The sequence below is a fragment of the Equus asinus genome, chromosome 28, assembly GCF_041296235.1.
Source record: "Equus asinus isolate D_3611 breed Donkey chromosome 28, EquAss-T2T_v2, whole genome shotgun sequence".
NCBI lineage: Eukaryota > Metazoa > Chordata > Mammalia > Perissodactyla > Equidae > Equus > Equus asinus.
Window position 1 is genome coordinate 42,548,566 of NC_091817.1, and position 27,887 is coordinate 42,576,452.

General features: G+C 45.2%; 1 long non-coding RNA gene across 1 annotated transcript; it reads left to right on the forward strand.

The window, feature by feature from the left end:
* On the forward strand, positions 1 to 27,887 carry LOC139042389 (uncharacterized). The gene is made up of 3 exons (XR_011499086.1): positions 1 to 379; positions 7,866 to 8,031; positions 26,154 to 27,887. It is a non-coding gene; the product is annotated as an uncharacterized lncRNA (long non-coding RNA).

Here is a 27,887-nt window from a genome sequence, read left to right on the forward strand (position 1 = left end):
TGATGTTTATTCACCCTTGTCGGAGGGATTTCTCTGCCAAACACACAGCTCTATAACGCAATCTTATGCGGTATATTTTCTTTTCTTGGCCGCTGTCCTGAGAATTTCTTACAGACAGATACCCACTCTTAGGAGAGAAGAATATTCAAAAAGGTCTCTTCCAGGATAAGTGATGGGAACGGATTTTCCTGGGCCTGAATCTGAGCAGGACAATGGAGACAGGGATGGACTTCTGTGTTACTCCAGAGACGGCAGGAAGAGGAAGATGGAGAAGTGAGTATGGGACAAGAGCTGGTCAGCCACACGCCCCTGGGATGAACCCCTTCCAGTGACCATTAACCTTTTGGTAAAGCCACTACACTCAAACTGTTTCAGCCAAGTGAGTTTATTTTGGAAATTCCTTTTAAACATGGGCTTCTAATTCAGCTTGATGATGAGAGGGTGGAATTGGAAGCCACACGCAGGTGCTTGTGAGCTCAGAAGCCGGGAGAAATATAAGGAAATCACTGTTGGGGGAATTCACAGCAACTGTGGGGACAACTCTGAATTCCTTTTTGTTTTTAGAGAAAGAGGTTTTTTTGTTTTGTTTTGTTTCATTTTTTGCAGGGGAAGGTTTGCCCTATGCTGACGTCTGTGCCAAACTTCCTCCTTTTTTCTCCCCCACCCCAAATCCCAGTACGCAGTTGTATATTCCACTTGTGAGTCCTTCTAGTTCTTCTACGTGAGGCAGGGCCACAGCATGGCAATTGACAGATGACTGGTGTGGTTCTGCACCTGGGAACTGAACCCTGGCTGCCGAAGCAGAGTGTGCCGAACTTAACCACTAGGCCATCAGGACTGGCTTGTCTGGATTCTTGGAAATCTGTGGAATTAGGATTAGGACTAATTTTAACTAACTCTCCCAGGAGTGGAGGCCGTGGAAAACATCTGAGTTACTTTATTAACATCCCTCAGCTCGCCTGCCCTGATATTGCCATTTCTCCCCTTCTGAACAGAGGAGGGACGTTAGCTACCTCTGTTGAGGCTCAGCCTGGTTGAGGGCATGCATTGGTCCCTGAGGAGGAGGCCACAGACCCATTGTGAGGCGTGACCTTGTTTATTAGCTCCTTGGAGCCGGGCAAGTGAACCGGGTGGTAGGCGCATGGTAAGTCTTCTACTCATTAACCCAGATGGAGGTCATAGCTCCATCTTGGCTGCTGTCAGGAATCAGCAACTTGTCAAAACTTCAGGCGAAAGCACGAGGTTCCAGCTCATTGGAAACTGACTCGGAGATGAGTGCAGGCAGAAGAGGGAGCCTTGCTTGACTGGCCCCAGATAGGCCAAGCAGATGTTGCGCGGGACTCCTCTCTGTGGAGCTCAAGTGCTCGCCGGCCTCATCACCCAAACAGGGCCCCAGGGAGAGCAGTTGATGTGGGCCCCACAGTGCTGGGAGCCGCGGATCGGTTGGCTCTGCCCCCCCACCCCGGGTGGTCTGGCCCCCTGCCAGCGCCATTTGGAACGGAGGGCTAGGCAGTGAGTTGCACATGCACATGGGGAACTCTTGCAAAAGACCCGGCAATGCTTTTGGATGACAGCCCGTTGTCGCAGGCTGCAGAGACGTCAGTGGGGTTGGGTTGGTAGAGAGGTGCAAGCTGGGAATGCTAAAGTGCTCACTTTCTGCCCCGCCCTTACTCCTGGGGAGAGAGGCAGGTGTAAACTGGGTGATCCCAGACAGGTCTGCGAGCTGCTCTGCCTGCTGTGGCTGGGAGAGTAATCATAGTCTCCCTCAGGCCAAACGATTGCCTGCCTTCCAACCCAGACACATTCCAGAAAGAGACGAGGGGTCTGTGTGTGCGTGGTCGAAGGGTGTGTGTGTTTAAACAGGGTGAATATATGTTCACTATGTGTGTGTTTACTTTGAGTGCAGACATGCTTAATAAGTGTGTGGAAGCTGCGCTTGGTGAGTGTTCAGGTACATACGGACAGTGAGAGTGCGCTGTCTTCACGTGGCTGTGTGTCTAGTGCTTGGGTGTATGTTGTGGACCAAGTGTGCCTGTGTGTGCATGGACGATGTGTACGTGTGTGTATGCATGCTTGCGTGTCTGTCCTCTGGGACATGTGCACGTTTGGCCACACGGTTAGTGATGCCTCTGTTTGGGTTTGTGTCCTCTGTGTGCGTGCGTGGACTAGGAGCGTGCAGGGACACAGGGTGACCAGTAGGTATATTATACGTGCATCCAGTGGGTGTGCATGTCCCATGTGTATGCATTTTTTGCAAAACCACTGTATGTGTGTCTAACGTGTGTGTCAATTTGTATGAATGAGTGAGAGAGAAAGCATAGAATGGGAAACATAGACGTGTCCGTGTTAACCAACTCTGGTGTAGCCAGACTATCAAGGGCCATCTCAAGCCACCAGAACTCCTCAGTGCAGCACGTGGGGCCTATCCCCTCACAAACCCTCGCCCCACTCCTCCAGTCCAGCCCCGTCACCTGCCTGCCTGTGCCTTCCATTGCTCTCCTTGCTCTAATCCTCTAAAACTGCCTACAGCTCCCTGGGTAGCCCGGGCTGCTCCGTGCCTCTGGACCTTTGCTCCTGCTGTTCCCTCTCCTGGAATGCTTCTCCCTTCCCCATCTTTCTGCCACCTACTCACGGTTTCTGATTCAGCTCAAGGGGTAACACATCTATGAAGCCTCCTTGATAGGACTGTTGGAACTGACCATTTCCAACTGTCTCCCAACTCTGAATGTGGACACATTGCCCCCAAACCCCTCAAATGGTGGAGGCATTTGTGTGCCCATGTGTCTGCTTGCCTGTCCACGATGGTGACTGCCAGGGTGGGGCAGACCACACTGGCCTCTGCTCTATGAGCATTGTTACATCCCAGGCCATCTAAACACACTCTCAACCCCACAGCGGCCCCACGAGACAGGGCACTTCATCCTCACTGTAGAGATGGGGTCACTGAGGCTCCCTGAGACAGTCTCAGAACTCTTCAGTAGCTAGGTAATGAATGAACCCTCTATCCGACTCCAGGGCCCAGGCATTATATTGTTGCACCCTTCCTAGGACAGGGCTTATTCTTCTGATTGATTTATTCCGGAAGTATTTATTGAGTGCTTCCAATACACTGGAGGCTGCTCTAAACTCTCAGAATACAGCCCCAAATTGCCCTCCCAAAGCTTGAATCCTAGTGCTGGTCCACCCCAGGAGACTGGGATGGATGGTGTGTGTGCCGGCATGAGTGCATTCTATCTATGAGCAGGAAAGTGCCACGATGCACGATTCTCTCAGAAGGATGTGACCTGAAATATGAGTTGTGCAACCACCAAGTAGAGAGGATGAGATACAGATCATCAGAAGAGGAACTGAGACAGGCAGATAAGGGCCCCTGAAGATGTCCACGTCCTACTGCCCAGAACCTGTAAATATGCTAGGTTGCATGACAGAGAGGAATTAAGTTTGCAGATGGAATTAAGATTGCTAATCAGCTGATTTTAAGATAGGGAGATTATTCTGGATTATAAGGGTGAGTCCAATGCAATCACCTGTGCAAGGGAAGGCAAAAGAGTCAGGATAATATGATGTGGGAAGGACGAGACTCACCACTGCTGGCTTTGGAGATAAGGAAGGGACCAGGAGCCAAAGCATGTAAGCAGCTTCTAGAAGCTGGAAAAGGCAAGATAGTGGATTCTGCCCTAGAACCTCCAGAAGGAACAGGCCTTGCCAACCCCTTGATTTTAGCCCAGTGGGACTCGTGTTGGTATCCTGACCTCCAGAACTGTAAGAAAATGAATGTTTGTTGTTTTGAGCCACTCGGTTAGAGGTAAATTGTTACGGCAGCCACAAGAAATGGATACAGGAGCCTAGGTCTCAGGTTCTTGTATTAAAATAGGATCTGGATCATGGGCCGGCCCCATGGTGTAGTGGTTAAGCTTGGCATGCTCATCTTTGGTAGGCCGGGTTCATGGGTTCGGATCCTGGGCTTGAACCTATACCACTCGTCAGCCATGCTGTGATGGTGACCACATCCAAAGTAGAGGAAGATTGGCACAGATGTTAGCTCAGGGAGAATCTTCCTAAGCAAGAAAGAAAAGGATCTGGATGGGAGCTTGATGGGCTAAAGGCATAATCAAGGGTGAAAGATGTTGAATGAGAAGCACCAATGATCAACAAATGATCAAGTTCCAACTGTATAGTCATGCGTCGATTAATGATAAGGACATGTATGGAGAAATGCATCGTCAGGCAATTTCATCATTGTGCAAACGTCATAGAGTGTACTTACACAAACCTAGATGGTATAGCTTAGTAGACACTTAGGCTATATGGTACTAATCTTGCAGGACCACCATCGTATATGTGGTCTGTTGTTGACCAAAACATCATTACACAGTACATGATTGTATACCCTCAAGAGGCTGATGGTCACAGTGCATACACACTGAGCATCTGGTTGCCCTTGACTTTTACTCACTGAAGGGTGCGTCTCACTAAGCCAAGGAAAGAGCATGGGCTATTATTGCTGCTGCTAATTTCAGAATAAAAGTGAGACCCACCAGGGACTAATGCAACAGTTCCCCGTGACAATGCGAACTTGTCCCCAAACAAAAGCTCCCAGAAGCTCTGCAGGCAAGGCTGTGATGACTGGGAGCCTCAGGCCCTGTCCCAAAAGGTCATTCTGAACTCCAGACAACCCACTCCACTTGGACGGCGTTCCCATTGTCCAAAAGCCCAGGGCGGCAATGGCCACTCAGCGTCCGCTGCATCAAAAGCGATAAAAGGAATAATTACATGTTTCCCACTTAGACTCATTGTTGGGGGCTGAGGGGAAGACCCACAAATAGGGCTGCTGCTAAGGAAGCTTAGGAGGGAAACTGGACTGAGGCTGAGCAGCGACTAGGGGTGGGTTCCATTACTGCAATTAGCGCACTGTATGAACAGCACTTAAGGGATCTATCTGGAGTTTGTGGTAATCCATGTGAAATAGACAACTATTTTACGCAGGCAGGAATGGGGGGAACTATTTCCGAGTGAATTTAATAGTCTAGTCTGCAAACAATCCCCTTCCTCCTTGTTCCCACTCTCCCCTTCTGTCCTCTTCTTGGCTCCCAGCCGCGTCCCCTCCTCACAGCTGCGTTCACTTGAATGGTAAATCAAGTACCCTGAAAACCTGGGCGGGGGGAGTCTTTTCAGCGTTCCCCGGGTTCCATTTATCCCATGGTGGGGGTTTGCTGGATTTCTTCTCTCTCCCTCACAGACAATCAGAATATTACTCGTCTGCTCCTCTGCTACTTTTTGTGTTGCAAACACAAGGGGTGTGGGAGCCCTGTCTGCTGGAGAGGGAAGGTGTTTCTGCAAGGAGTTAGGAGGCCCAGGATATTCCACTCAACTTCCTGACTTTTCTCTCCCTTCCTAGGGTCTCCCAGGTTGCCTATTGAGCAGCTCCCGACTATTTCTCTCTCTCTCCTTCTTTTTCTTGCTCTCTCTCGCTCTCTCATCTGGCTGAGGCTACCATTTTGTCATCCCATTGGACTCTGGGTAAAGCAATTCTGCTCAGGGCTGGGGAAATTCCAATTATTAGGCTTTAGAAACTGAAATATTTTGTACCTTTGCTTGCTTGCTTTTGATTTCTGTTTTGGCTCTTTGGAAGGAAACGGCCAAAAATTGTCATGAAGACATGTTAGCCAGGTTAAAAAAAATGTAACCTTGACAGTATGAATATAGCAGGGGCATAATTTCCCTGCTCTGCCCCCCTATCTTTCTCTGTAATTTGGGGTTATACACATTTTCTTTATAACGATTTTGAAACGTTGAAAATGAGTGGTTGAATTTGATCGATTGTTAGCGACTCAAAGAATTTTTCTGTAGCACCAAATGCTACATAGGAGGTGGCAATGATGGCACTTATGACAATCAAATATGTCCCCAAACATTGCTACATGTCTCCTGGGGGGCACAATGGCCCTGGTTGAGAACCACTCTCTTCAATGAATGAATTTTTACAGCAATTCTACAAGTTCGAGGTTTCGCCTCAGAGATGTGAAGAGCCTTGCCTGAGACCACCCATGCCTTAAGAGTCTGAGTTCAAACCCCAATCTCAGGCCCCCTGCATTGTTTCAGAAAATGCCATGCAGCCTGAAGTGGGGGCGGCCCATCCTGCCTTCTGTCTCACAGACACAGCACAGCAGAGCCTCCTCTCTCTAGATCTGGCTGCAACAAGAACAACACCATCTCTGTTATGAAGAAACCCACAGCTTGAAAAAAGAGCAGGGACACGTCTGATTCATCGGCATGACTCATACCTGGGACGGCTTTGCCTGCACTTGGCTTCCCGTGGCCTGTCTCGGCTTGCAAAGGGCCAAGGCAGCTTGAAAAGGGAAAACTCCCCTTTGAATGCTGGGGACCGATACACCCATTGGGTGCAGGGAAAGCTCAGTGCAGCCATCAAGATAACTTTATCAGGGACGCGGAATCAAACTGCAGAGAAGCCAGTGTGCGGCGCTTGGAATGTCCTTGGAAGTTTCCAAACCCATCCTGGCCAGCTTAGTGCGCCCCTCCATGAAGAGCTTACAAATTTGGGAGCAGCGGCCCTTACTGTGTGCAGAGGAAGGCATTCAATAATTGCTTAGCAAGACCGGGGCTCGGGGGGAAAATGGGTCTTTAGGTGCAGATATGGGTGGTAATTATCCTGGCAATTGCACCAAGCTGCGGAGTTCATCTCTTTACATATAAACCCATGTTGTCACCATGATTACGTCAGGCCTCTGGGAAGCCATGTGGGGGGGCCCTCTATTATCTGTTGATAGATTACTTTGTAATCGCTCTCACGTCTGCTTTCTTGAGGACAAGAGGGTGTAATCTTGCTTCATGGGTCTCACATTTCTCGGTACCCAGTTAATCCCCCATCCGGCTCGCTGAGTGACTGGGTTGACAGAGGAGCCGGTGAATTTCCACCAACCCCATTAGGGGTCTTTGTGCACCTCGGGCAGACAAGTTGCCCAAATTCCACCCATTAAAAAAAGAATGGGCTAATTAAGCCTGCCAGCCTAATTTTGCGCTTTCTAATTTTGCCCTTTAAATGCATCATAATTATCAGATGCAAAATACATTTTCAAATGCAGAGCCACTGACGGGTGTATTTTTAAATGTGCAGGGCTAAGATGGGAGTTAGCAAGGAAGCAGGCCATATTTTTAACTTGCCTGGGGAAGGAAAAGGCCACTGCCTCACTAATTCCTGCCACTGGATGTGGAATGAAAACAGCATTTATTCGATGTGTAACCAAAATGGATATTATCGTGTTGCTCTCCCAGGCAACGCTGCTGGGGGCCATGTCCTTTGGGGTGCGCTTAGACGAGTGGGGGGTATGGTCACAGCCCTGGGACTCTTGGCTTCACATTAAGACCTGGGGTACCTGCCTCCTCAGAGGCTGCAAGAAGTCAAAGTTGGTATAGATATGAACTTGGTGACTGCATGATGCAAGCCCTTCCTATTATTATCATTTTTAAGATTTTCAAATTTTCCTTTGTTATTGACAAAAGCATGTAGCCAAAGCCTTTGGTTACTGGACATTTTGGACAGAACTGTTTTTCCTTCTCCCTAATCTGTCCTAAGAGGTGTGTATAGTTCGATTCAAAGTGAGCATCGAAGACAAAAATGTGTCATAAATAATTACATATCATATTACATTGAAAGGAAATCGGTATTTTGTTCAGCGTATGTCATCTGGATGAACTGATACTGTAGATCAATGTAACATAATGCACTTCAGTGGGTCTAGCATAAAAAATAACCATAACACACGTTAGCTTGGGACTCGGGACCATGGAGTTGTTCCCTCTGCCAGTATAAGCTCTCCCATTTCCTGAAGCCCTTCCTTTTACAGATGGGGAAACTGAGGCCCAGAGAGGAGAATGGCGTGCTCAAGTTCACATGGCATGTGAGGGAGAAGCAGCATGGGGACAATGTGCTCCTGAATCCTCTCCCCCCCTCTTCAGGACGGAGAATGTAGCAGCCCCTCCAGGCGACCCCATTGCTCCCTGAGTCCTCAGGTATGTTTTCAGGGGTGTGGGCGTCATTGCAGGGGCATGGACTGTAAGAAGAGCAACTTCCCCACTGGGCTCTGACAACAGGGTTCTGGAAGCTACTGGGTCCCATCTGGAAGTCCCTTCTAGTTAGGCATGATAACATTGATTGCATAAATGTCCACAGCAGCATTATTCATACTTGCCAAAAGGTGGAAACAACCCTGTGTCCATCAACTGATGAATGGATAAAGACATTTGTGTTATATCCACACAATGGAATATTATTCAGCCGTCAAAAGGAACGAGGGACTGACACATGCTACAACATGGATGAACTTTGAACGCGTTGTGCTAAGGGAAGGAAGCCAGACACAAAAGGTCACATTTTATGTGATTCCATTTATATAAAATCTCCAGAATAGGCAAGTTCGTGAGAGAGAAAGGAGATCAGTGGCTCCAGGGGCTGGGAGTAGAGAAATGGGGAGTGGCTGCCTATCAGCACAGTTTCTTTTTAAGGATGATGGAAATTTTCTGAAATTAGTTGATTAGGTGATAGTTGCACAACTTTGTGAATATATCAAAACCCACGCAATTGTACATTTTAAAAGAGTGAATTTTATGACATATGCATCTCTCTAAAAAATACCAGGTTACATTATAAAATTGAAACAAAAGATGGATGATCTCATTACCTCTCTATTTTCCCTCAGGAACGGAAACCAAATATTAGTGTCAATATTGATTTAGTGGTTTCTGAGCACTGTCTCTGGTCCCTCAGTGTGGAATGAGGGTCCACCTGGAGTGAGAGCACCGAAGAGCGCAGACGATCATCCGGGCCTGAGAAATACAAGGGTCCTGAGGTCATCGAGGTCAATGTAAGAAAATCAACAGGAGCAGAAATGGATAGTCCCTGAAGCCAGACAACCCGGATTCAAATCCTGACTGTGCCACTCAGAGCTGTGCGACCCTAAGATTACTTAAAGCTCCTGTTTGAATTACCTCCTCTGTGAGCTGAAGGGACTAATAGTACCCAGCTTGAGGCATTCTTATGGGGCTTAAATGATGAATTATTTGTAAAAGGCTAGAATGGGGTCCTGCGCTAGGGGAGTGCTCTGGATATTGTTTATTGAACAAAATAATTTTGGAGTTGTGTTAATTTCCTCTTGCTACGGTAACTACTTACCACAAATTTAGCAGCTTAAAACAAGACAGAGTTCTTGTCTTGCGGACCTGGAGGTCAGAAGTTCAAAATGAGCCTATGGGGCTAAAATCACGGTGTTGGCAGGGCTGTCTTAGTTCTGGGGGCTCCTTCCCTTTCCCAGCTTCTAGAGGCCGCCTGCATTCCTTGGCTTGTTGACCCGGGTCACACTGACCCCTGTCTCCTGTGTCACATCTCCTCTGACTCTGACCCTCCCGCCTCCCTCTTATTAGGACCCTTGTGAGGACATTGGACCCATCCAGATAATCTGGGATCATTTCCCCATAAAGATCCTTAACTTCATTACACCTGCAAAGTCCCTTTTGCTGTGTGAGATAACATACTCACAGGTTCTAGGTTTTAGATGTGGACATCTTTGAGGGGGTGGGCTCTATTCTGTCTCCACGGGAATATATTAATTTGTGGTGCAGGCGGTTAGAGCTATAAGCAATTAGGCAGGATTAGGAAACAACTTGAGACATTCTGAGATTCTATTTAATTCAAATATGCCAATGGGTCAGATAGTCCCAGGGAAGTTGGGCCGGCACCTTAGGACTTAAACCCCAGTTGTTCTAGTTCCTCCCACATCAAGGGGGAAGGGAGGCATGTTCCACATGCAGGCATCCTCCAACCCCAAGGGTCTTGGCGCTCTCTGTTCCCTGTGCCTGAACACAGTTCCCTGCAGACTTCCTTCATCTGTTGGCTCATATGTCCCCTTCTCCGCGAGAGTTCCTCTGATCATCCTATTTAAAATTGCAACCCACCCTCTGCCCCAGCTGTTCCACCCTCATCCGCTGCTGGGATGTGCTCCATGTTACTGTCTAATGCCCTGTAGTGTGTGTGTGTCCATCAGGATGGTTGTCTCTTCCCTCCCATTAGAACAGAAACTCGAGCGGGGGCAGGCGTGTTGTCGGCCTTGTTCACAAGCACCTAAAACAGTGCCTGGTGTGGAGCTGGCCCGTACTGTGTGCCTGTTGTCTGGCTGACACAATGAATGTACCTCAATGGGGCATTTCCGCGTTGTGTTGTACTGTAGATGGAGGGTCCTCTGTCTCCCCCTCTAGACTATAAACTCCTGGAGGGCAAGCTCACGCCTGAGTACTCCCTCCAGAGTCCTTGGCACAGGGTTCTCACCCAGCGAACACTGATGTTTGGTGAATGACCCGAACGGGCAGCAAGTGGGGTCTGAAAACAGACCGTGGAATGCTCAGCCACAGTGGGGGTCAGCCCCCTGTCTAGACTAGACGTCTGGGCAGGTTGCATCACAGATGGGGGGTCAAGGTCTTGCTGCCCTGTGATACAAAAGCAGGCAGACCCTCCTACTCACAGGATTTAAGACCTTTAACATTTAACTGTTCCTGTAATTATGTTGGCACAAGTGGCTTTGCATGAAGGAGTTTGTTTTCAGATGATTCCTTAGCTGAGGTGACACTGTGTAGAGTGCCCATGTGCCCGGACCAACAACTTGCAGGCCAGGGGACCCGGGAACATGTTGTCTTCCCAGGCACGGCGTTGTGAAAGGCAGGGGTGAGGCGGTGTGTCAACCCCATTGCCTAACACTGGGCTGGCTGGCTGCAGCCATGGGGCCGCCGTGGCCTCGGGAGGCATCTGCTTTTGTGAAACCTGGAAGAAGCTTACAGCACCCATCAGCATGTCCTCAAGTAAACTTTACAAGCGTGTCCCCGGGAAAAATTAAACACATCACTCCATGACCCACCCCTCCTCTGTCATCACAGTGGATGAAGACACCAAGGCCCAGAAGGGCAACTGATTTATCCCAGATGCCAGAAGACCTGGTGGTAGGAAGGCAACCGGTACTCAACTATCTTGGCTTTCAAACAAATCCTCTTTCATTATTCCCAGGGAAAAGGCAGGAAATATTCTCACTCACCCATTCATTGATGCAGTCATTTACTTAATCATTAATCATCCAATCAATTACTTTCCCCTTCCTCCTCTCCAGCCCTGTCTTGTACCATGTTGCCCCTAGCTCTCTCTGCCCCTGCCACACTAGCCGTCTTTCAAATCCTAGCAGACATCATGGTTTCTCCTACCACAGGGCCTTTGCACATGCTCTTCCCTTTTCCTGGAACACTCTCCTCTCCCCTCCCTGCCCAGTTGCTTCCTACTCACTCTTGTGCTTTCCTCGGAGGAGGCTTCCCTAACCTGCTTCAGTCCTATCCTGATATTTGATCCTTCAGTGAGTCAAGTATCTCCCTTCCAGAAAACTTGCCACAATTTCCAATTTTCCTTTTCTTTTGCTTGCTTATATTTTAAAGGATGATCTGATTACTGTCTGCCTCGCCCATTAGACTGTGAGTTCAACGATGGCAGGGACTGAGGTCCTCAACAAATTTTCATTTTTTTTTCCTCCCCAAAGCCCCAGTACATGGTTGTATATCCTAGTTGTAGGTCATTCTAGTTCTTCTACGTGGGACGCCGCCACAGCATGGCTCGATGAGCGGTGTGTAGGTCCACACCCAGGATCTGAATCCGTGAACCCCAGGCTGCTGAATCAGAGCTCATGAACCCAACCACTCAGCCACAGGCCTGGCCCCAGTAAATTTTATTGAATGAGGGAGTTGATGATGATGGAACAAATGAGTTTAGAAATTGACAACAAGCAAATTGCTAGGGATGGAAAGGATTAAAATGAGAAAGAGATGAACTCTGAAATGAACTAGTAGGAGAGGAAGAGATAAGATGGACGTAAATAGTTACAATTCAACTTAGGACTTGACATTTACTGCAGGAGAAGTTGAGATCCACACGGCGAGCTTGGGGGCCAGGCGCTCACTTCCCTGCTGGAGTATGAGGGATTGGTTCAGGAAGCTTCTCAGAGGAAGGCAGGTTTTCACCTAGATTTGTCCCGGAGAAGCTCAAAATCTAGCAGACAGGATGAAGCAAACACCAGAAGCTAGAGAAGTACTGTGAGCTCTTGAAATCCAGGGCCTAAAGGGCTGGTGCAGACTGAGCCCACATGGGTGTGGCCTCAAACAACCTTTGGGGCCCAGGCCTATGGGAATTCCTAGGGAGCTACCAAACCTGTGTAGGATGGGACTCCAGGCAGCCAAACTAGCAGGTGGGGCAGTTCCCACCCCCTCACCCCATACATGTGGAGGGGCCCAGGTTTTCCCACATGCCAAGGTCCAGCAGCGATCTGGGGGTGGAGCGATTCCCTTCAGGGGATATCCCATCTCATGACCTTTTGCATGGCAAAGAACTTGGCACAGCCCTGGCCTCTACAGGGAGATCTGGCATCCAGAAAACACTGGGTTGACAAATTACTAAACTTGCTTTAACGCAGGGAAAGACACTAGTAGGACACTCTCTTACCTTCCAAATTATTAAGGTATCCAGTTTACAGAAAGACTGGAGACTCGCAGCATCCTGAAAGTGCCCGGCATCTCCAATTTATCTAGCCGGTGCAAGAATTTCCCGTCTCATCTACTTTGTTCAACGTGGTCACTCAATTTATGCTTGGAGAACCCTAATGACAGGGACTTCTCATCCACTACATGGAGCAAGGCTCCAGATTTGACATATTGATTCCTTCAGCTGTTTCCTTCTGGTTCTCTTCCTACTGTAGAATGTCCTACTGCGCCTCCTCCAATTTGTCAATTCCTCTCGTACTAGATCTGACTTTCAGTCTGGGCTGACCGTTGGAGAGTAAGACAAGCTCATCACCTCTGTTGCTTTGAAACTTCTACTTCTGTTAGTTCATGCTAAGACTGCATCACCTCCTACATCAGCCAGATGCTACCCTGGCTTTCTATCGACCATTCTTCTTGACCAGGACACCACCATGTTTGTTTTTGTTGTTTGTTTTCAAGTGTGCACCTGCTAGTCTTTCTTTCCACAGTCCTCTTCGGGTCTTCTATTTTTTCTTACAAAGCAGAGTGTTTTGTATCTCTTCTGATATCTCTTTTAATGAGATCTGCCATTACTCCAGCCTGTTACGGACTCCTTGGACCCAGATTTGGTTCACTTGCTGCCTTTCTCCCTCTCTAGGAGCAAGGAGGAGGATGAAGCATGGTGAGATGCTAATGGAGACTCGGCACCGAATTCACTTGAGTTCTGGGTAGACGGCCATATAAATGGACCATCACTCAACTCATATTTATCCAATGTTCCAATAATTCATTGAGAGTTATAATAATGTAAGAACTGTAATTACTGTTAATTGCATACTCGCTTTATGCTATAGCAGCATATTCTTTCTGTTCTACATAGTATTATCATCTCAGATAATGATTCTAATGACAGCCTTCCAAGGTTCCCCCAGTGATCCTTGCCTCCCAGTATTCACACCTTTGTGTAATTCTCTCCCCTTGTGTGTGGGCTGGGCCTGCTGACTGGCTTTTAATGAACACAATGCAGCCGAAGTGATTGAATGTCACTTATGAGGTTACAAAAGACTATGACTTCCACCTGGCGTGCTCTCTTGCTTGCTTGCTCTAAAGAAGCCAGCTGCCATGTTGTGAGCTGCCCTATGGAAGGCCCACATGGCTTCTGGCCAATGACCCACAGGGAAATGAGTCTTGCCAGCAGGCATGTAAGTGAGCTTGGAAGTGGCTCCTACTCTAGCTGAGCATTGGGATGACCGCAGCCCCAGCCGACATCTTGATTGTAGACTTGTGAGTGACCCTGAACTAGAGGAACCAGCAAAGCCATGCAGATTCCTGAGAATCTGTGAGGTCATAAGTGTTGTTGTTCAAAGCCAGAATGTTTGGGGGTAATTTTTTATGTAGCAACAGATAAGAAATATAATAGCCAACATCGATTGGAAGCCAGCAGGCATTGTCCTAGGTACTTTTTGTATAAGGACTTATTTGATACATTAAGATTGGTACATTTTATAAATGAGGAAGCTGACGTGCAGTAAGATTGTGGCTTGACCAACTTCCCGATGTTGGTTAGTGGAAGAGCCAGGGTTCAGCTGGCAGTCTGGCTTCTAAGTCAGGGTCGAAATGGCCCGTGAATGAGCTACATGGGCAATGGGTTCAGCCCCTTTTGGGGAATAGTGGAACCTGAGGTGGATTAATGTAGGAACCAGATGAGTATTTGGCTGAAGCCCCTGTATGGAGAACTGTGTCTTTGGGGCTGCCCACAGCTTCTCTCGAGAAACTCTGCCTGGTCTGCTGATGTACCCATGTAAGGACTAACCAAGGACGACCGGGTTTTCTGTGCATTTCCCCTGGATGCCCACATCAGGCCTTTGACGTAGTTCTGAAGGGAGGGGGACGGGTGTTTCAGACTTCTGTCTCCTCTCCCCAAAGCCATCTAGAGGGTGAGTTTGAAATCTGCCCTTACGGAGGGGTCTATAGGAAGAGTACTTTTCTCAGACGAGACCTACAAGAGCCCCTGGAAGCAAGCCAAAGAGGAAGAGACCCAAAGGGGTTCTTTTCTGCCTAAATCTATGCAAATTGGTGGTTTGCCCTCTAAACATGAGTGTTTGTCTCAGTTTCCTTTTTCAGCTGATTGAGTGATCAGAATAAAGCAGAGAAGTTCTGACTCCACCTGCACTCCACTCCTCTGAACCCATTTACTCTTCCAAAACCTTGGTATCTTGACCCCACCACCTCTTTCCAATGGAGGAGCTCAAGGACCCCAGTCTATTTGGCTCTGTGCAGTCTTGAGAATGTCCTCTCATCCTGTTCCCAGACTCCTACTGGTCTTTGCACCAAAGCTGACTTCCAGTCACCAACTGAGACATTCTTGGAGGTGAAAAGCAGAGGCCACCTTCCTTAGGCCTCTGGGAAATGAAGAACAGAGCTAATGATATTGATATTCTTCTGCAGACAGTTGGGATGCCAATATCTACAAGGCTTGGGGGAACACCAGTCCAACTTTGTCATGTTACAGACAAGCAATCAATACAAGAGAAAGGAAAGGATTTTCATGAGATGACCTAGTTGGTCACCCAAAAGGTATGTCTTGAGGGCTGCACACTCATAAGGATTGGGAGAGCTGGGTACGAAGCTGAGAAGGTCCCCTTCACCAAACGAGGGTCTGGACTGCTGCTGCGATGGATTCTCGTGTTCTTAGGCACTTTATATGTTATCTCCATCTTCATAAAAAGGTCTAAGGTCACAGTGGTTTCTTTCTTTTTTGTTTTAAGAAGTCATTGACCTAGTTAAAAAATTTGATGAAATCTGAAACTCTTTCCTTTACAAAAATACATATGCACCAAAAATTATATTCAATTTTTAGGGTTCCTTAAGGATTCATGGACTCTAAGCTAAAAGCTCCTGCTGTGAGTTAAGGATTATTCTTTTCTCCATATAGAAAATGAGCAAATTGAGGGTCGGAGAAGTTGTGTGCTGTGCCCATGCATAGCAAGGCAACTCATGCCCTTAAATACAGATTGACTGGGCTTCAAACCCAACTTCGTGCCTTTCTCTAGAATACAGTGAGATGAAATGCCACTGATTCCAGATAGTAAAAATTCACTCATTCTTTATGCAATCAATATGTTTTTATAAGCATGTACTAAGTGCTTGGCATTGAAATATGATATAGCCCCTTGGAGCTTACAAAAAGTTTTGCATCACTGCTAGCTAGCTTTCACTTGTCCAAGTGGGAACTTTCAACCAGGAACTCATGGCCTCCCTCCATGATTTGTTCTTCCAATAAGAGTCGACTGACAGAGGTCCTCAGTGAAGGAGAGGGGATGTGCGCCCTACTGAGGGCTTTACTGGCTGAATAAAGGAGCAGCTGAGGAATCAGATCAGCCCGTAGCCAATCGTATTCCATCTGCATTGAGATGCAATGTATTCGGATCCCACAGGGAGCATTCCCATCCTGACATTTTTATGATTAAGAATTTAGGCTTCATCTCAGAGTCATGTCATGGTTTAATAGGCCACCTTTTCCTATCTTCTTTAGAGGAGATGGGGCTGGAGACCACATGTTACCTGGTGGGCCCTCTCCGCCATGCCCATGAGCATCCAAGTGATGTCTGGTTAAATTGAAGGGTCGAGAACCAGCAGAGGGAGTGGAGGTCACCAGGAGGAGCCTGAGTCTGGAAAGTGAGAGAGACTGTTGAGAAGACAGCAAGTAGCCAAGCTTGGTTTGCATAGCTGATGCGAGGGGACGGATGGATTCTTCTCCTCACTCATTTTCTGCCTGACTCAGTGACCTCTCCCCAATGTCTGGAGCAGCTTAGGTTTCTCCTGAATCTGGTCCCAGGATACTTTTCCTGATTTCTGGCTACTAGGGTCTTGTCTACCTGTCCATAGAGCTGCTGAATCTTTTTTAGAGACTCTCCAATAGCCTAAAGATGAGCTAAAAACCAGAGCTCCTCTGTCTGGAGATAATACAATTCTAGTTCCTTCTAGCTAGCCTAACTCTGCCCTGGTCTCCATGGAGACAAAGCTCAGGAAATCATCCCTCTTGGTGGAGTACCCTTGGAAGGGGCTGTGGAGGGGCATGGAGCAGGGCAGGGGTGGGGAGAGGGGCACACTAGACTGACAGAGGTCCAGTGGCCAGTTAACTGATAATCTTAAATCCAGGAGAGGGCAGGGTTGAAGTGATTCTCAGCGTTCCCTTTGGAAGTGGTCACTCAATGAGGCTCCCAACTCTCCTGTATATTCAGGGCCTTGAGTTCTAGTTCTGCCTCAGCCACCAAGTCTATGTGATCTCGAGCACGCCACTTCTCTTGGGGACTCAGTTTCGCCTTCTCCACAGTGTGTGGAAGTACGTGACTTCTCCAGTCCTCTTTCTGCCCCCAACTCTAGGTTTTTCTTTGTTTGAGACTTGAGAAACAAAGCATCCAACATGATTTTCTTAAATCGAGGCGTAATTTACACACAGTGAAATGCTCTTCAGTGTACTGTTGACTCAGTTTTGACAAACTTATCTACTTGTGTAACCTCACTGCCCCCAACCAGGGCATAGAATGTTTCCATCACCACAAAATGTTCCCTTGTGCCATTTTTCAGTCAATTCTCCACCCCAGAAGCAACCACTGATCTGATTTCTATCACTGTAGGTTAGCTTTGCACATTCTAAAATTTCATGTAAACAGAATTGTACAGTATGCACTTTTGTACATATTTGACTTCTTTCACTCAGCACATTATTTTCGAGATTCATCCATATTGTTGCGTGTATGTAATTTCTCTCTCTCTCTCTCTTTTATTTTCCTGAGTAATATTGCAATGTATGAATATATCGCATTTTGTTTTTCCATTTTCCTGTAGTTGGACATTTGGTCTTTTTCCAGTGTTTGTTTCTTATAAGTAAAGCTGCTATGAACATTCTTATACAAGACTTTTTCGTAGATTCATGTTTTCATTTCTCTTGGACAAATATCTAGGAGTAGAATTGCTGGGTCATTAGGTAGATGTGTGTTTAACTTTGTAAGAAACTTTGTTAAATGGTTTTCCAAAGTGGTTTTTACCATTTGACACTCCTACCAACAATGCATGAGAGTTCCAGGTGCTCCCCATCCTCTCCGTCATTTGATACTGTCATTCTTTCTCTCCTTAGCCATTCTAATGAGTGTATCATGGTTCTTAATGATTTTTATATACATTTTCATTTCTCGTGCTTCCCTTTACTACTCAACCAAAAGCAGATTATTATTAACACAATTTTAAAGCATCAAAGATACTTGAAATGCTTGTAAAATATGTACATTCTTTTGCAAGATGGCTAATATGCTAGATCATGCCTCATTTAATGACTATTCATTCCAGATCATTTCATTCCATTTCTTTTTATAAATATGTATCAATTGCCAGATATGGGTAAGGCTCTGGTGCTAGATTCCTATCAAGAGGGTAAAGAAAAGTAAGACTAGGTTTGTGCCCTCAAGGGCCTTACAGTAGAGGCAGAATCTAACACCAAAAATCTTACCTTGTTGCTACAATGTCACCTGGGGGGTGTGCCCCCATAGAAGAGACAAGTGTCTTGACAGTGCTAGATAGGGAAAAATAATTCCCACCATATCAATCAAAGAAGGAGATAGATGTGTTTTTGAAAATCTGTATGTAAAGCAGTACTAGAGAAACAGAAAAGGAGTGGGCAGGGAGGTTAAAACCTGATTGTGCCTCTTTAATTTCCTAACTTGGCATGTGGTGGGCATCCTTAACAGATGTGCACACTTGGAGTCATTACTGGAGATCAGGGAAGCCAGCCCAGAGAGTTTAAGGATTGTACCAACAAGCTGACATCTGGAGATGTGCTGGAGCTGCGTAAGATGGGCACTGGCATCAAGGAGTTGAGTGTGGACCATTAAGAAAGAGGAGGTGGTGGCCAGGCTTTCTCTACAAGGTCTTGACCTGAAAAGCTTATGTCTGAGGGAGGGAGGCCTGAGCTTTCTTTGAGGAATACCTCACCAATATCCAAACTCAAACTCCATCTCCTCTGTGAGGTCAGTATTTTCCTAGGCCCTGGAAGAGAGGTTGTTCTTGAAAGACGGTGAAGAGCCCACCCTGGCTGGGGAAGTGCTCTGTCCTGGCTGGAATCATCCCAGTAGAAAAATCCCATAGAGTGGGCCTGTCAGGAAGGAAGTCATATCTCCCCTTGGTTTCATGCTGACTGAAAAAGGTGGGGCAGAGCCATCCTGCCGTTCCTTCACTACAATATCCAACACTGATAGTGTACCTTCTGTGTATAGTATACTGTGCAAAGTACCAAGGATAAAGAGAGGAAAGTCATGACCCCTGACTTTAAAGTTAGTTATGGAAATGCAAAATGGTTGGAAATGTACAATGGTGATTGTCATACAGCGCAGTCCATTAGGTTTTGCTCCCCACAGCTCATGTTAAAGGTTTATTTTCTGCTGATGGACATCACACGGTGCCTCTTCCGTTGCAAAGTTTGGACTTGCCTCCGAGGAGGAGGAGGAAAGCAAAGAATGAGAGGCCACATTGAGGCTAACAAAATTATTTGAGCAGCTACTAGGTTAGGAGATGGGAAGGACGTTCTGATCAGAAGTCCAGGCCATCTGATTTGGTGATGATCCCCAAGCCAGTTCTCATTCCTGAGCACAAGTGGAAAGGGCCCCATGGACTGAAAAGTTGAGGGTCCTCAGAGCCTGCAAAGAGCAGGGACTTGAGCCATAAAAGCTCCAAAGTCCCAAGAAAATCCTGTGCTAGAGAAGGCTTCTCTCCAGGCAAATTAGGAGTCAATCCTAGCAGCCAGTGTGTGCCGGTAGAGAAGGGTAAGAAAGCCCAAAGCGAAACTTCTCCGTGTTGTCATGAATGACAAGGCAGAATTTCAACACATCCAGGTTAAAAGTAACTGATTAAAAAGGAGGTGTTTGGTGCAACCTCCCATACTAAGAAGATATGAGTCAACTACCCACAGATTGTGGCACCTGGAAGCTGGAAAAAGCCAGGTGGCTCTGTATGAGAGGTTCTGTGGCTGTACAACCCTGATTCCTCTGCGGATGAAGGTTTTGGTTTGGTTATAGAGCTGGACCATGAACTAGACATTGAGTAATCAGACCACCCCTTGTGGACCAACTACAAGGGTTGAGAGAAAAACCTTTACCTCAGTCCATGAAGTTCTGGACTTGTATGGGGATCATGAGGACACAGGATTCTGGGAGTGCTCAGGAAGTCAAGGTGCTTGCAGAGAAGAACAACTTCATTTTCAATGACCCTACTTCTCCGCCTTCGAGAACTCTACTTCTCCATGGGATGGTCTTAGGACTACCCTATGTCCCAACAGTCGTGTAGCCAGCGTCACCAAGATCCGTCCTCTCTTCCTCCCTCCACATCTAGTTCTGCTGATTGATCTCATAAATGCCTTATGAATTTACCCAGTCTCAGTTATAATGGCCACAGCTCCAGCCCTCATCCTCTCTTTCCTGGACTATTCCAGTACTTCACTAATAGACTCCCTATCTCCAATCTTTCACTTCCAGACGAACTTATGCTTTGGAGTCAGAGACTGTTTTAGAATTTGAATCATACTCTGTAACAACATTACTTAAGAGGATACAGGCTAACTTCCATAGACAAGGTATAAGCTCCTCCCCTGATCTAACCTGGCCCACCTCTCCAGTCTCCTTACCCACCACTGCCTATCGCCCAGTCTTCACCCCGCCAGCTGTTGGCCAATCCGCCCACAAACTTCATTTACTCTTTCTTGCCTCTGTGATTTTATTCATCTAATTCCTCCCCTTGGAATGCATTTCATTCAAATCAGGAAAGAGCCCCCTCCTTTGGGCTCCCAGGGCATCCTTGACCCACACTTTTTGTTTCACTTCCCACACAGTGGCACAATGATTTGTTGATGTATTGGACCCCCCTTTCTGACATCTTGAGGGAGTACCACTGGGTTGAATTGCCTTTGTGTCCTCAGGGTCAATATGCAGTAAATAATCTTGAATGAGCAAATAGCCAGGCGTAGAACTAGCTTACACAGTTTATCCTTAACCTAAGCCAATGCAGTAGTTAACAGACTTTATAGACATGAGTTCAAATTTCTCCCCCGTTATTTTCCGGCTATGTGCCTGGGAAAAAGTTACTTAATTCTTCTCAGCCTCAGTATTCTCATGTGTAAAATGGTGAAAACAAATGGATTATTATGAGAATTACAAAAGAGACTGTATGCGAAGCTCTCCCACAGTGCTCCCCACGTGCTCACTAAATAGTCCAACTGTGGTCCTGACTATTATCATTGTCGTTACCAGATTCCCTCTTCAGATTGAATGAGTGAGAGTTTTCACTCCTGTTTTTGGCTTTGATTTTCTTGATGACACATCTTTATCTTGAGGCCATGGGGTCATGGAAGACAGACTGACCCATGCACAATATTTTCTTCCTCATCATCAAACAATAGAAGTGTGAGCCCCTCTGAGGTCCCACCTGTGTCTGTCACCATTAACGAACGTGGGTGACTGCAGGGCTGGTTTTGAGGGTGTGCCTAGAAACCAGAGGAAGAAAATAAGAGCCAAGGGCTCACTCACTCTAATAATTCTACAATATGTATTATGCCCTACTTTTTTCTTCGTAATCTGTTAGAGCTAAGCTATAGTCTGGCTTTTGTCTCTGGCCTAAAGCAGCTACCAAAAAGGGGCTATGACCTCATTATCTTGTCTCACAGCCTCAATAAGGAACCTCGTGCCTCAATTTAGTGAACTCCAAGAAGTGATTATGTGTAAGAATCTAGGAAAGGTCTCATTCTATCCCCACTTATTACCGCATCCCAAAGAAACACATCGCTATCTATCAACCTCCAAGGCGTCAACTTGTGTGGGGGTCCTTGGAAATGCAGACTTTACCATTGGCAGTTTCTGTCAAGGCTGGTTACACTTCACCTGTCAGAAGGGGTTGAAAGATTTACCCCATTTAAATCCCTTTCATGGCCTTCTGGTCGACTGTCGTTATCTGACCTACCACAGACCAAAACAATCATTCTGTTTGTCAAATTCCCAGTTGGGCGTTGTGTAAGATCCCCACATTACTCAGGAGAGATCTTCAGGAACGATTATGGTAAATCCCCTGTTATTGTCAGTTGTCTCTTGTTTTTCCTTATAACCTTTCTCAACCTTCTGTCCTATCTAGCTTTCCTTTCAAGTTTCCATGGTGTCTTCTTTGAAATAAGGTGAGCTGTTTTAGATTTATAAAATGATACATGGGCTTGGCACTCATTTTTTTTTCCCAAAGAGAGAACAATTCTGGGATTCAACTCATTGCCAGGTACTGTACAGGATACTTACTATATTGTAGGCATCTCATTTTGTCGTCAGGGTAACCTGAAAAATGTTCCATCTCTGAAGAAACTGAGGTTTGGAGAAGTTATTCAACTTGTCTAAGGTCACACAAATAGTAAACAGTGGAGATGGAATTAAAAACCTTTTAGAGCTTAATCCAAATTCCACACATTGCATGACCATGTTTTTTTTTTTTTAATACCTCTGGGATTTTCTTTCCTAGCCGCAACTCCGAGTGAGTTTTTCCATGGCGGAGAATATAGTCAGGGAAAAGTCTTAGTGCTAATCCACCAGGAAGAAGAAAAGGCCTCCTGTCTCTCCACAGGTTGAGAAGATGTATTGTTGGACCAGAAATGAAATAATATCTACTTCTCATCAAAGAGGAGGGTGTATGACAGAGATGGAGGAAAAGCAGCCAGCAGAGATTTCCTCTTGAGTTGTAAAAGCTAATGTTCTTTATCTGAAAAATATAAAATCAATTCAATTATAGCATTGAAGGTAAAATTTCTTTCCATGTGTACCCAGAGACTATTGATTGCACATCTGAGAGTGAAGAGTTCTGTTAAAACAGTCATGCCTTGGCATTATGGGGGACCCTGGGCTTCCCAAATACCCCTGTTCACCACAGAGATGATCCCTAAGTCTTCTGTTAGAAACATGCAGTCTCCCTCGAGTCTTAAAGTTTGCTGCTGGAGCCAAATCTGGGTCCCTCCTACCCAGAGCAGACTGTTCTCCGTTGGGACTGGTGTAGATGCTTCTCTGCCAACAAGAATCGCTGAGAGATTTGTTAATTCCAGAATCTAGAATAGCTACATATTAATTACATTTAATTACGCAAGACTAGATCATCAAATATCTTCTAGTTACTTTGTGCTTCGTTTGAGGTACCGATGTATAATTTGAAGTATAAACAATGCAAATTTCTCTTTCGGAAATCTTAACTAGTCCACTGTTCTACCTAATGGGGGCTATTCCCGTGCTGTTTGTGAAATTAAGTTTTCCTATCTCCACTGGAGTTGTAAGGAACCAGAGAATCCTTCTTGCCCCAGCAGACAGCATTTGGCCCTAAGCAATCTGTGAATAATTAAGCAATGAGTACAGCTGCAAGTTCTAAAATGTTCAACATTTAATACGTGTTAAGCAACATTTCTTCTTCCCATTGGAGAAGGGGGGACCAGACAAAGTAATTGTCTAGATTTAGTCCCTCTCTCCTCACACTCATTTTGGAGATTGCTCTGTTCGCAGACTAGCGTTTAAGAACAGCCTCTCTCCCCCAAGCTAGGCTCAGTGAAACTTTCCATTGCAAAACCTATAGGGAAGACGGATAAGCTGAACAAGTAGTGTGGTTTGCTGGAAGACTCAGGGTTCCGCCCCTCACCTGCCCAGTATTTGCTGGAGGACCTAGGGTGGACCCCAGCATATCTCATGTTGTTCCCCTATAAAATAAGAGGGTTGACCTATATGATTTCTAAGACCCCTTTAGAGCTAAGGTTCCAGAAATTAATGGCAAAGTACAGAAGAACCTGAAATTGTTCTCCAATATAGTGGGAATGGAGCAAACGAGAACCAGGGCAAGAGTTTAAAGAGGCAGTGAAGAGCCAACATCTTCCATCAGAGACCTGGGTTCAAGGGCTGCCACTTACACATTGTGTAATCTCACATAAGTTACTCTCCCTCTCTAAAATTCCTGGTCTTTCTCTCTAAAAAATATTTAATAAGACGACATGTCGTGTAGGATACAGGTGGGAATTAACCGTGATAAATATAAAGCACTTGGGGCAGCTCTGAGGCAGAATGAGCTCTCCATTGCTGACTCTAAATGAAAATTTAAAAAACAGTAACTGGCACGTACCTGTCTGAGGCATCTGCCTCCGGAGGCTATCGCGCATACCTGTCTCAGGTGTTTGCCTCCAGAGGTATCTTCTTTGGTCTGACTATCCTGGTGTCCTCTTCTTGACCCGCTCTTTAATTCCTACTGCTAAACCTTTCAGATCTCTGTCTTTTGTCTGAAAAGCAGTTCCACTGTATTTGCTAATTGTTTGCAGTAGGGCGATATATCTAAGTTATCTCTGGTCCACAGAACTCAGAGCATGTCTTTCACTGGGAATTAATCGGGGCATGTGTTTATTACATGCGTGTGCTAGTCTCGAGCTGGTCTCCGCATAGCTCATACCACACTCAGTCTGTTCTACACACAGTAGCTGGACGATCATATCCATCCCAAGTGCAAAACTCTTTAATAGCTTCTCACTGCTTTTATCTGTGGGTGAAGCAAAAATTCTTAACAGAGCCCTGCTTATTTCAGACCTTGCCAATTTCACCGGACTCACTTTCTCTACTTTCTCCAAGGATAAGCTTTCTCTTAGTACCTTAAAAACAACACGTTCCTTTGTATATCAGGACCATGGACACAATGCTTCTGCCGCCTAAAATATTAGCCCCCTCCAAGTATATTCTTGTACCCCATTCGAAGCCCAGCTCCAAAGCTTCTTCCTTCAGGGAGCACTCTTTGATATTCGCTCTCATGCCATCCATCCAAGACAAGATCTGAACTTCTTGGTAAATGCATTCATAGGAAGCCTACGTTGTACAACTCTTCCTTTTTTAAAAGCAATTATTACAATTGAAATTTGGCAATTATTGGTGTAACCTATAATTTGATGTCTATCTTCTCCTCCTCATGTAAATTCCAAGTCGAGGCTGGGACTGTCCTTTCCACTACTATATTCTGCACATAGTGAGTGTTCAATAATATTTAGTGAGTGAATGACTGGCTATTTGAATGAAGACATACACATGCAAAATGTAGAAGGTTTATCCTGTATTGCAAGATGTGGAATTGGATGCTGATAAATTATTTAAAAAGTTAGACATTTGACAGGAACAAAATGATCCTGAGATCCTGAAAGGCTCCAGGATGTACAGTTGTTGAAATGTCACCTTTGAGATGTGCGTATTGATTTACAGTTTGCATTCTTGAGTACATAGGATTCTATACTAGCAGGGGAAAAAAATCCAATCTCTGCATTTCAGTGAAGGAGAAGGCTAAGTCAGCTTTCGTATCATCTGTCGGAAGGTTGTGGAGGGGGGTGGTGTTTGTACGCGCGCGTGTGAGCAGATGCACATACTCATTTAAGAGTTTTACATTGACTGGCATTCTTGGTGGTAAGAAGAAAAAAGCTTTACGGCATTTTTTTCATCAGAGATTAGTTGTGTGTGTTTCAATACTTCGATTGAATGAAATCACACAGTAGTACTCCTCTATCTGGCTTCTTCTGCTCAGCATAACGTTTTTGAGGTTCGTCTGTGTATTAGTAGTTTGTCACTTTTTAGTGCTGTGTAGTATTCCATTGTATGGACACATCACAAATTGTTTATCCACTTCATTCTGATGGACATCTGGGCTCTCTTTATGGTTACTTATATTATTAATGAAGTTTCTATAAATATTCTTGTACCAGCCTTGTTGTGCATCTATGCTTTCCTTTCTTTTGGGTAAACATCTATGAGTGATATTGCTGGGGCATGGGGTTGGAATACATTTACATTTATGATATCGTGGGACTGATTTTCAGAGTGATTCTACCATTTTGCACTCCCACTATGTTGCGTCAACACCTGGTGTTGTCAATCTCTTTTATTTTAGCCTTCCTAGTGAGTGTATCATATTATCTCATTGTTTTAATTTGTATTTTCCTGATGACTAATGTTGAACATTTTTCCACATGCTTATTGACCATTTGATATTTTTCTTTGTTACGTTCTCGTTTGAGTGTTCTGTCCATTTTATTTTAAATGGTGTCATTTATCCTTTAAATATTGAGTTTTTGGGGTTGTTTATATATTTAGAATATGAGTCCTAGGTCAGATATATGTATTGCAACTATTTTCTCCAAGTCTTTGACTTGCCTCTTCACTTTGTGAAGGTGTCTTTTGAAGAGTAGACGTGCTTAGTTTTGATAAAGTCAATTTTTATCAATTTTTTTCCTTCATGGTTGGTGTTTTTTATGTTCTAAGAAACCTTTGCTCACTTAAGTGTTGTGAAGGTATTCTCCTAGTTTCCTTATAGAAGTTTTATAGTTTTACTTTTTATGTTTATTTTTTATGCTCTATGAACCATCTCAAATTGATTTTTGTATATAGTGTAAGATATGAGTCAAAGTTCATTTTTTGTTCCATATAGATATATTCCTTTCCCCGTTGAATTGTTTTGATCCCTTTGTTGAAAATTAATTAACCATTCCTAATTAGTTTACATTTAACTATGTTCTTTAGTTTATTCGCACCTGTGGCATCTGCATGGCAGGAATGTTATATAATGACTCACGACCGTGCATCTCTTCCCAACTCTGTTCAGCGACGTCTGGTTGGTAGCTGGAAATCAGCCCTGACAAGAATATTTACACCATGGAAATGGGCAACACTACAAATCAAGGCTTAATTTGTTGTCATTTTGATTCTTTTGACTTAATAATGCGTTGGAAACAGTGTTAATAATGCAGATTAATTTTGAAATTGTGCAGTAGCTGCAACTAGGATATTGTGAATAGCACAAAAATTTCAGGAAATATTCTTCCAGTATTTGAAAGCTACTATCCGAGTCGGCAAAGTAGTCACACATATCATTAATGAACAAGTAAAGTTCTAGCGTACCTCATTTCATTTTCATCTTACTCCTTAATGTAAACAAAAATAACAAGAAACATTCACGTGTGAACGACCTGTACCTGTCTATTGCAACCATGGGGGAGCTTCAGATATCAGTGTTTGACAAAAAAATCAACAAAAGCATTTTGTGAGAATCAATGGGCTACATGGAATTTATAAAAAAAGAGTATTGAGTATTTCGTTATTATTTATAAATGTGCTTTGTATTCTTTTTATCAGCAACATTTGTAATAAATGCATACATGTGTAGATAGGCACACGTTACCCCCCTCCCCGACCCTGGGAGCGGGTTGTTAAACATTTAGCACCAGCGCCTCACTGCCTAACGCAGGGTGTTGGGAGGATTCCCTAAGACTGCCAGGAGAGTCCTCACACCCTGCAGGCAGCTACGTGAAAGCGACGATTACCACTCAACAGCGTTCCAGGTCTCGGCCAATTTGCAGAAAATTAAGGAAAAAGTTTGCGGGGGAGGGGCTGTGATGGCTTTGAAGGAGGGAGTGAATGGCCACATGTCCCATGAGGATGGCCCAGGCTGAGGAAAAACATACAGGTGGGAAGGCACTCTTGGAAATGGTCCTCCCTCCAGGTTGGACAGAGTGATGGTGGGACAAGTTTCGCGGTGGGGAAAAAAAGGCAAGGAAAGTTGGACTGGAGTCATTTGGCGAACATCCTTGAGTTCCAAACTGTGGAGTGGTACTCGTATCGGCAGGCAGTAGGGAGCCATTGAAGACCTCTGAGCAAGGGGCTCACAGGCCAGAGCTGTGTTTTCTGACAGTTAATCTGGAAGCGTGGGTAGGACCCATTAGAGAAGCAAGACTGGAGGCCAGAGGAGTCAGAAGGTTGAATACAGATGACAACGGGTGACGTGGGTCCAAACTAAGCCAGTGGCCATCAGAACAGAAAAGAACAAGGAATGGGAGAAATATATCCAGGGTAGAAGGAACAGCACTTGGGAAAATAATTATGCTTAAAAAAATGTATTTAACAATTTTCTTTTAATTTATAAGTTTTATTTTTTGTGGAGGTTTGAGGCTGTGGGGAGGTGTCAATGAATTGGAAAAATGTAAAATAAGGAGATTGAGGGAAAGCCCTCTGAAATTTTTAGACTAAATCCCCATTTTTCTTCATTTGCAGGATTTGAGGTATTTGCGGGTATTTTTACTCCAGCAAGTACCTATATATTTTAATTAATGTACATTTTAACACATTTTTACTATTTCCTTTCTAGGGGCTTGCTACTTAATAAAAGGAATAAAATAAAGGCTTGCTGTTTTCTTTTTTTACCAGAAATATTTAAAGAATGTTCTCTGCTTGCCTTTGAGTACATTCTGGTGAGGTGAC